The following is a 10,412-nucleotide window of genomic DNA, read 5'->3' as shown; positions in this document are numbered from 1 at the left end:
GACGATGATGATGACCAACTATGGATGCAGTTCAGGGCTCAGAGCTGGGGGAGGCCAGACTGCAGAGTGTCAGTAGGCCTGGTATGGGGCCGGATAACTTGCATTTCCTCTAACCAGGTCCCAAGGGATGCTGCTCAGCTAAAACTCAACCTGACTCAACCTAGAGAAGCAGAGAGAACTTCTGTCAATAGGAGATAACCTCTCTGTAGAAAAGCGTGAGCAGGAGGAACATCAAGATATAAAGGGGACAGGGCTGGTGAGATGGCTCAGTGGTCTAAAGCACCTACTTAGAACAAGCTTAGCAAAGCACAGGGACGGCGCGGGTTCAATCCCCCAGCACCACGTGCCAGCCAGCCCCGCCCCCTGGTGGGCTGAGCTGGCCACACACACACACACACACACACACAAATAAACAAACAAATAAATAAATAAATAAATAAATAAAAAGATATAATGGGAAACGACAGAAAGACTTGCAGCTGGAGTCCACAGCGTGAGGAAAAGCCCTGCCATGAGGACCTGAACTTTCCTCACGTGGCCTCTGCCTGGGCAGGTAGCAATATGTAAGGCCGCTGGTGTGAACCAAACGTGTCTGCCACTGGGCAGTGACTACAGCAAACCTGCACCTCCTGCCACCTGGGGACATGCCTTGACAAGCCATTCGTTGGCCAGCCTGGGATGCTGGTAATCTCAGCACTCCCTCAGGGAGCCAGGCCTGAAGTCTGAACGAGACAAGCATCTCCACATCTTAGTCACAGGAGCTGCAAATTTAGTTTCTCTTCTCCAGAAAAGCAGAGCTCATTCCCTCCCGACACAACCCCCACCACCTTGCTTTGCTGAGATAGTTCCTCATCACAGAGTTGAAGTTAGTCTCCCTAGTACACTCCTGGCTGTAACTGTGACTCTATGAACTTCTCCCACCCATCTCACCCACCCCTGTGCCATACTTGTCATGTCGGCTCCTATCTCCTCCTGCTGTTGTAAGCACTGTTGGTTAATTCACCAAAGATAACAATACCAAGCCAGCAATCAGATCTAACTGAACTGAAGGTATAGATAGTTGAGGATCTTCCCTTACTTTCCTTCTTCATTTCTCATTTTTTAAGACAGGATCCTACCCCATAGCACAGGCTGTCCAGAGCCCTGCAACTCTACTGCCTCAGCTTCTGAGTACTCAGATTACAGGCATGTAGCACTGTGCCCAGATTCCTGCACTGCCTTTCAAATGCTGCAAAAGGGGGACAATTTTTTTGGCAGAACTGGAGATTGAACTCAGGTCCTTGTGCTTGTCAGCGCTTACTCTACTGAGCCATCTCCCTAGCCCAAAGGGGAACAATTATTACCCCTCTTGAACAGGTGAGAAGAAACCCATTGCACACAGCCCCCTAAGCAGGAAGTGGCCCCGAACAGATATGACTCTGGCCCATCTAGCTCTGAGCCTCACCTCCAATCCCGACAGTCTGGCTCTCCCGCCACAAGATCAAAGCCACATCACTCTCCCTGCCACCACCTGTTCCTTTTTCCCAGGGCACCAGAAGCCTCACAGAGCTCCAGCCATAGCCCATGCTTGTACAGGGACGGGTCCCTGATCACAAAGGCAGCTCCAGAGCCACCAGCTCAACACTTCTGGTGGCAGCTTTAGATGCCCTTCAATATAGCCAGTGAGGAACTCAAGGGTCTTCACCTGAGAGCAGGAGAGACGAGAGAAAGCACAGGCCTAGCCATGGGTGGCTGCCTTGACTTCCTGGATGTGGTCAGTACCTGCTGCATCGCCTCAAGCCTCCCTTTCTTCTTCTAAAAAAGCCTTTTTGGGCCATGAGGCAGGAGGTCCACTATCTGCCCTCCTCCCCAGACTCACCTCAGATTCTGGGAAGTCCTCCATCCGTGCAAAGACAGATGGCCTCCCGGCCATAAGGAACAAAGCCAGTCTACCTCTGAACTGCTCCAACCTACTGGACTCTACTATGCACTAGGGACTGCTGTGCACAACCTCCTTCCTGAAACACCACTGCTTTAGGCCCATCAGGTAGGGAAGGCAACTAATGCCCTGAGAGATTTAGGTATCTTGACCTACATCATATAGCGAATGGTGGGAGAATCAGCATTTGAACCCAGAACTTTGGGGTGTCCACCTCTTCTGGAAATGGGCCACATATACCCCTAACTCCAGAGCACAAGAGCTTAGGAGATGAGACAGCTTTTTAAGGAACCAGAGTTCAAAGCCAAGATAGAAAGGCCCAAGAAAGGCCATGTCATAGGTTCTATACACACAAAGAAGAATTCGGGCAGTGCCAGCTCCAGAGAATGAGAAATGACTGCATGGGAGAGGTGGCCCTGAAGCTGCACAATGCCAGGAGTACACTAGTGTAAGCAGAGAAGAGATGGCACCAACCTTACCACTAACAGAGAAATTGGAAGGGACAGGACACAGTCAGAGGGTGAAAGGAGGCAGGCTCTGGCCGGGGCATGGTGGCACACATCTGTAACTCCAGCACTCAGATGGCTAAGGCAGGAGGATCCTGAGTTCAAGCCCAGCCTGGGCTACATAGAGGGAGTCCATCTCCAAAAACAAGCCTGGAGATGGAGTTCACACCTGTGATTTCAGCACTCTAGAAGGCTGAGACAAGAGGACTGCAAGTTTGAGCTCAGCCTGTGCAATGTGCAATTTAGTGAGACCTTGTCTCACAAAAAACCAAAAGCACTGGGGATGTAATGCAATGTACAGGCCCTGGATTCAATCCTCAGTGCTGAGTATGAGCAGAGCAGAGCATGCTCTGCTTGAGGGTTGAGGGGGATGAGGCAAGAAGAGCTGTTGTCACACAATAAGGCCACCTCCCTACCTCACCCTCAAGGAAAAAAATACTCCTTTGTCTTCTATATTTTCAACTTAGAAGCTGGGCATGGTGGCAATGCCCATAATTCCAACACTCAGGAGGCTGAGGCAGGAGGATTATCATAATGAGTTCAAGACCCTGTCTCCGAAAAAACAAAGACCAAGGAAAAAGAAGTTAATTAATTTAGAGTAACACATTCAGTTTCAAGATTAAAAAAGTAAGCCAGGAGGCAATTTAGCACCAAGTGTCCTCCATCCAGAAAAGAATGTTGGTGGCCCATTGACTTCAGCCCTGAGGCTACACAATTCAAGACAGACTCCCCTTCCACTGAGCTCCAGTCTTCCAAGAACATGCTGATCCTGGGCAGAGCATGAACACCTCCACTGTGAGCCCAGAGCCGAGGGCCCCCTCTCACCTCCTTCAGCTTGAAAAGGAGAGGAACAAACGCCCCCCCCCCGCCATGCACCCCCTCCACCACACTCCACTTCTTCTCCTCACTTTCACACCCAAAAACCCACAGCCCTTTCAACCTCAACACTCACCTCAACTCCTGATTCAGCTTAAATGTTCACAGTTGAGGACAGAGGGGAAACTGACCCCATTTAACAGACAGGGAGATGAAATGGAAACAGATTCTAGTCCGCTGTGAAACCACAGTCCTCCCAGTACAGGCTCTGGCCACTGCCCCCAGACAACCCCAGAGGCTGCACTGAGTGTACCCTAAGCACAAGGATGCTCCCAGGCAGAGCACTACAGCTGGGTGAGTATGGGACTTCAGCAAGGGCAGCCCAGAGAAAAGCAGGGTTGGAAGCCAGCCAAACACCACCCAAACACTGAGGTTCTCGGGTGAAAAGAGAACTGAGAACAGCCACCCAGGCTGACCCTGCTGGGGACATCCTCAGGTACCCCTTGCACTCAGCAAAGAGCCCCCTGCCTCCTCACTGGGCAGGGCATTTCCGAGTTAGCTTCCCTAGGGCACTGTCTCTGCCCTAAAAGTCCCACATAGCCAGATGTGATAGGACATATCTGCGATCCTGGCACTAAGGAAGCTGAGGCAGGGGAATCACAAAAGCTGAATCCAGCCTGAACTACACAGTGAGACACCATGGGGGGAAAAAAGCCCCACAGGTCAAGATCTTCCCTTGGCCTGCAGGGACTTGGAAGTAGTGCTACTGTCCCTAAGTGTCCTTTCCCCACACCTGAGGCCACCTGAGAGGATCCCAACCCCCAAGGCACCTGCATCATCCTGCAGCACCCCCCCACCTCCCGCCTTCTCAGTCCCATGGCCTGAGTCAGACTCTGATCACCTCTGCTGGGTCAGGATAAACATCAGCCCCACACTGGTCCCGATGCTGCCAGTCTCGCCACCACCTTTGGCCAACTGATCCCTAAGAAAAGCAACCTGATAGGGCTCACAGAGATCAGGTGTGGGTTCAAATTCTAGCTCTGTAAGTGACTCTACCTCCCTGAGCCTCTGTTTCCCCCATCTGAAAATGGGGTGGGGGTGGGATTGCTGGCAGTAGTGGTGGCGGCTGTGGTGGCTCCTTGTGGAGCATTGTGCACTTTCAATGGGGCGTCTGTACAGAGCCTGGCACGGTGCCTGACCCAAGGCACAGTAGCAGGCATCGCCTCAACGAGCTGCTTACAGCCCTGTCTTCTCTGTCAGCTCACAAACCTGGGAGCAGGATTTGGGCTCCCCGCGATCCAGCCTTGTCCCCCTGGTCACCCTTCCACAGCCTGCCATGCTTCCTCCTCCAGGAAGCCTTGCTGACATTTACGAGCAGAGCTGTCCCTCCGCTGCCCTTTCACAGCCCATCTAGCACCAACACAGGTCACATCCGGCCTGACAGCTGTCCCTTGGATCCTGTCCCTCCTCCTCCAGTCAAAACCTAGCGGCACCTCGTGCTACTCCATGTCCCTGTCACCCCTTGCCACAGACATTTTCCATACATATTTAACAAATTACCCTAACATTCCACTTCAAGCAAAAAAAACACCCAAGTCCTCCAAACAGTCCAGAAATTTCAAGCCATACTCAAAACCAAATTCCAACCCAGCAAAAGTTTGCCCAGCCTCCAGAGACACCCAGGCCTGGCTCTGGTCCTGAAAGCACAGACATGAGTCCAAAAGCAGGACCACGGGTCACAAGCCCAAGGCAGAGACAGCTATATGCAGTTTCTTGGCCGGCTCTTAGGCTGACCCCCAGTCTATGGCTTCTCAGATTATAGCACATCTTCAATCTATGATTGCAAAACCATTCTTTGCATACTCACTGTGAGAGGAGGCTCACTACCCCTCTTTAGCTTGCTGGTTCCTTCCCTTCACCTATTGACTCTTGCATAGCTTTCTTTCTGCTCTGATCCCGACAACCAGGAGAGTGTGACCATAAGACAAGGGACAGCCCAGCTGCATGGACCCTGTCAGCTCTCTAGCCCCCTCTTCTTGTCTGAGTCCTCCCAAGATGCAGCTTAAGACTGAGGATATAGCTCAGGGGCATAAGTGTCTGCCTGGCAAGCACAAGATTCCAAGTTCGGTCCCCAGTACCACAAAAAAAAAAAAAAAGATGCAGTTTAGTGGAATTTTCAGTTTTGCTCCTATGAGCTAATGTGAACTGTCAGCCCAAAAAGGCTCCCATTCCAGGGTATCCAGGGCCTACAAACCATGGCATATCCCACACTGCTCAAACAGCCCTCAGAGAACTCAGCGCTATATAATTCACACTCTCCTCCCCCAAGAACTCCTTTTATTATCTACCCCAACCACCACCTGAGGGAATCACTGAGAGTTCCAGGCCAGCCTGGGCTACACTGCTGAGTTCAAGACCAGCCTGGGTTGTATAGTGAGAGTTGGTCCCAAAAAGAAAACAAACAAAAGACTAGTTCAGCCCAGGGCTCGAGAGCATTGGGAGTCTAGGCCATCACACTATTCACTTCTGGGATTTTTCCTGAGATCCTCTGGAGTGGCCAACTCTGGGCTAGTGGATGTGAAGATGAGCATTCTCAACTGGGACTCTGCAGTCCTCACACTAGCTCAGAGTCTACCCCCTATTTCTAGCAATGAGGACCATGGCTAAGTCACACAAGCGCACATGTGAGACATAAATGCCAGGGCCTCAGGTCTCTCATCTGCCCCAGGGATTACTTCTGAGCCCTGTCTCTGCCCCCTGCTGATCTAAAGTGACCTGGTGGTCTCAATGGAGATGTCAGGCTCTGCCATCCCCTGGGTGCCCCAGGGAAAAAGCTGTTGACAAAGCCACCAGCCGGCCCCAGTTGGAGCCAAGGAGACAGGCTCCTCCCTTCACCACCCACACTGAGAGAGCGTTCCTGCCTCTGGACCAACCAGCCACAGACCTTGGACCATCGCAGAGCTCCAGGCCCAAGCTGCCACTGGCCTCCCTCCTGCTCCTGCTGGCCACACTAACAAGAGCCAGGGCACAAGACTCACCCAGGCAAGTGGCAGGCAGAAGGGAGATGGGGAGGAGGGGCAGGTGTCCGCAGAATTTCAACTGAAAATGAAACCATGAGGCCAGTCCTAAAAGACCTGTGGAGACCTGTAGCTGGGATATGGCTGGGGTCAGAGGTCACCCCCCAGCTGCCACACTTCCTACCTGTGTGACCTTTATCACTGCCTCAGTCTCCTCTTCTGTAAAATGTAGTTAATAATAACACAGGAGAACTAAATGAGATAATGTATATAACACAATTAATCAGGCTAATACCCAACATGTAGTAAACATGCTATAAAGACTTGTTGAATATAAGTATGCCGACATTTACTGAGGTACAGATTCATTTCTTCCTCAGTATGGCATACTTTATCCTTCCCATTTCACAGGTAAGGAAACTAAGGCTTTGGCAAAAGGAAGGAACCGGTTCAAGGTCACACAGCTGGGAAGTGACAAACACCCTGATCTGATTGACCCTCAATGCAAAGGGTAAGGGTGCTCCAGACCATTCCGAAGGTCTCCCAGAGGCTGAGGGAGGTCAGACAATGGGGCGTGAGGGGGTGGGGCTCTCTCTCTGTCCCCCGAGCCTGGCACGGTTCCTGGCATGAAAAAGCCAGGTGGCGTCCTCAAATTCCTGGCTGGTCCCTGAACCCCAGCGTCCTACGGGTGTCCCCTCCCCACTCCAGTCCCAGAGCATTACAGAGCAGCGCTGGAGGGCACTCGTTGCTCCGGGAACCTGGGGAAGAGGGGAGTCGGAGACCAGGCCGCGCAGAGCCGCAGAAAACCGGTTGGGCTGCCTTCCCCTTCCCAGCCGGGACCCGGCCTCTAACCCCCTCCCTCACCAGACAAAAGTTTCCCCTGTTCGCAGCCGGAGAGGGGGAGGGGGCATTCCTCGTGAGTGACATTATCCGTGACCTACAGCTGCCGTGCCGCCCCGGCCGGCACCCGCCCCGCTGGCCCCTAGTGTCCGAGCCCCGCCGTCCCGCACCCGGCGCCTTGGGCCCTGGACACCGCCGCCGAACCAAAGTTGCGCCCGCAGCCACAAGGGCCCCGCGCGGCCTGCACGCCTGGTTCGGGCCCCGCCGGCTCAGCCACAGGGGATCGCCGGGCCCCGACCTCCTGGCCTCTTACCTGCCGCGGACCCGGAGCCACCCGGGCGAGTGCGCTCCTGGAGAAGCGCGGACGCCGGGGTTCCGGGCCAGGCGGGTTAACCCCTTCGCGGCCGCCGCCACCCCCGCTCCACGCCGCAGCCGAGCGCTCCGCCTCCCGCGCGCCGCCCGCTTCCCTCCTCCTCCCCCCACCCCCCGGCGCCCAGCCCCCAGGCCCCGCAGGCACTACGCTCGGTGGCTGGCGCTGCCCGTCCCGGGGCGGGAGAGGGCTCCCCGAAGGCCGGGATTTGGGGAGCACTGCCTCGCACAGGCGCCGAGAGGCGTCCGCTCGCCGCTCCCTAGCCCCAGCCCCGCGCCTACCTCCGCGGAGCCTGGCCGTGCGCGCAGGGCTCGATCCAGCCACAGCTCAATCCCTACTGGGCCGCGGGGCAGCGGGCGGCGAGCGCCCCGGGGCGGAGGCCGGGGCGGACCCGCGCTGTGATGGGCTCTGGGTTTCTCGGCTTCCACCCGGATTCTCCCTCGGCTCTCCCGGCCGATTCGGTGCTGCTCGGCGACCACGTGACGCCGGCTGCCTTTGACCCCGGTCTCGGAGCGGGTAGGGGGCGGGGGCCGGAGGGGCTGTCAGAGGCGAGACCTTCGAGAACCCCTCGCAGCTGCCGAGGATCTTGAGGGCGATGACCCCAGGGAAACAAAGCCTGGGGGAAACCAACAAGTTATTCGGGGTCAGACAAGGAACAGCGCTGGGGGTCGAAAGAGGCGGCAGACAGGAGGAGGGAGACAAAGACCCGAGCCCGCCGCGCCGCGCCGCGCCTCTGAGGGCCCGAGAGCCCCAAGAGCGCCCAGCCAGGCCCGCGGGATCTGCCCTGCACCACCACCGCTGGGCCAGTGACAGCTCTTAGGGCCTCCTCGGACAGCTCTCTCCTGACAAGGCGATCTCTGCTAGAGTGACACCCCCACCCTGGAGGACCTCCCTACCCCAGCACACCCCTTTGCCCTTCGCCCAAACCCCTTCAGGTCCTTTTATCTCAGTTGTAGGCTCCAGTACTGACTGGTTCATTGTTCGCCAGAATGGCATCTCCCCCAACAAGTTGTTCCCAGCTGAATCCTCTGCTTAGCAGCTACTGGGCAGATGAGAGGTGGATGACCTTGTGCCAATTTCTTTTCCCTCGGTGACTGTTTCCCACCCAACCACCCCCTACCCCAGCATCCCATCCACCTCAAGGGCCCTGCATGTCAGACAAGGTGTCCCCACTAGGCAGATGGGAATGCTGAGGCCCAGATAAAGGAGATGACTTCTGCAAGTCATGTGTAGCCAAGACCCAATTCGGACCTTCCTGCCATCCTTGGACCAGCCTGTATTATGGACAAGGGGGGTGTTGGCTGTGAGTCCTTTAAGGAAGTTATTTTATTAATGATACAGTTTGCCAGGCACCTCCCCTGGAGATCCTATTTCTGCAGGTCTGGAAGAGGCCAAAGGCAAATTTGGAAAACTGAATTACTCGATACTTAGGACCTTCAGAAGCTCAAGATTTTAAACTCAGGAATAAAGCTCAAAAAAATCTCAGAGCAATCAGAGCAAAGCACAAGCTCAAAGAACCAAGCTGGCCATGTAAGGATAGCACAGACCCATCCCCCTTTGTAACCCCTTATGCAGGGGGAAGGGGCTTCCTATGGGCCTGTTCATGTTTCCTCAGGAAAGATGTTGAAGCTGAACATAGATCTTGGGAGATGGAGCCAGATTCTGCTTCCCAAGGTACCCATGGGACACCATAGGGTGTGGTAGCACAATCAGCTAGGACTGAGCCTAAGGATGATGGCTGCAGTCCCAAACTGCAGGCCATATTCATCCAAGTATGTACTCCAGCCACCACCTGTGGGGCTGGAGAAAACAGCACAGACTAGCAAATTCTTGGTGACCTGGTTCCTGTGGCAAGCAATCCAAAGTCTGGAGGTGGTCTGGGTCTTGGGCAGAGTACACAAAAGCCTTAGAAGGTCACCCTGCCAGGTACAGTCCTGTGCACCTCTTCTCTGCACTAGGGCACTATGCTTCTGACTAGAGAGGAACAGGGCTAAAAGGAGCTGTTTTGGGATGACCTGCATGTCATTCCTCGTGGCCCACAGAGCAGTTTGAGGGCAAGTGTGATGGTCCACGGGAGGACAGCCTGTGAGGAGGCTTGAGGGGCACAGGCTCTGAGCAGGGCCAGGGAGAAGAGGTGAGAGGTGGGCAGGCCCTGCACAAGGCACAAAACCTTTACACAGGTAAAGGCCTCAGAAAAATCTGAGTGTTGCCAGGGAGTAGGATGGAGGAAGCAAGAAGGAAAGTGTGAGTAGGGGACAGGAGTGGACAGATGAGAGAGACAAGTGAAGGTGGTGAGCAATCCCATGCATGCCACCCCTGAGGCCAGAGAGGCATCCACTGTGAAGAAAGTATGCCCCCTTTGAGTATAGGGCAGCCTGCCAGTTTGGGTGACTCTCATTTCCCTGACAGCCTTTCGCCCTCCTCCCCAGTCTACAGTGGTACTGAGCTAGGCCAAAGCCTTCCAGATGGCTGTCCACTGGACAGCCTAGGAGGCAGATGGGGAGCCCCCCTCCCATCAGGGGGCAGCCCAGCCAAGGTGAGGAGGCTGAGAGTTTCCTAAATCCACCCCCTGGGAGCCCCAGGGACCTGCCAGTGAGCTGCCCTGTGGCTCCCTCCCCTCAGGACCTTCTGCTCAGAGCACCCCTGCCTGGGCCCCTCCTCAGACCCAGTAACCCTCACTGCAATGCTGGGCAGCTTCCTTAGATCTTCGCAAGCCAGCTCCAGGTCAGGTCCAGAGCTGCCCTCCCTGCACTCACCTGGTGCACGTACCCCACCTCCAGGCCCAGGCAGGGGCCCACATCCTACCCACAGGCAGGCCCCATTGCTCCTGCCTCTGCTTCTATTGCTTGTTTGTTTTGTTGTGTTTTTTGGTACCAGGAATCAAACCCAGGACCACTTGCCAGACAGGTGCTGTGCCCTTGAGCTGTATCCCATTTTGCTTTTTT

At 55.0% G+C, this 10,412-nt stretch overlaps 1 protein-coding gene across 5 annotated transcripts in view; it reads right to left on the bottom strand.

The window, feature by feature from the left end:
* Positions 1-7,931, bottom strand: part of Ndst1 (N-deacetylase and N-sulfotransferase 1) — a 57,163-nt gene extending 49,232 nt beyond the window's left edge. For 2 of the 5 annotated variants that reach the window (XM_023715347.1, XM_023715348.1), the window contains exon 1: positions 7,749-7,931. The gene's annotated coding sequence lies outside the window, so the exon portion shown is untranslated. The other 3 variants (XM_023715352.1, XM_023715349.1, XM_023715351.1) reach the window with 3 other exon arrangements.
* Positions 7,932-10,412: the final 2,481 nt, after the last annotated feature.

The sequence above is a fragment of the Octodon degus genome, unplaced genomic scaffold, assembly GCF_000260255.1.
Source record: "Octodon degus isolate 3935 unplaced genomic scaffold, OctDeg1.0 scaffold00040, whole genome shotgun sequence".
NCBI classification, from domain to species: domain Eukaryota; kingdom Metazoa; phylum Chordata; class Mammalia; order Rodentia; family Octodontidae; genus Octodon; species Octodon degus.
This window is presented reverse-complemented; position numbering and strand designations above follow the sequence as displayed.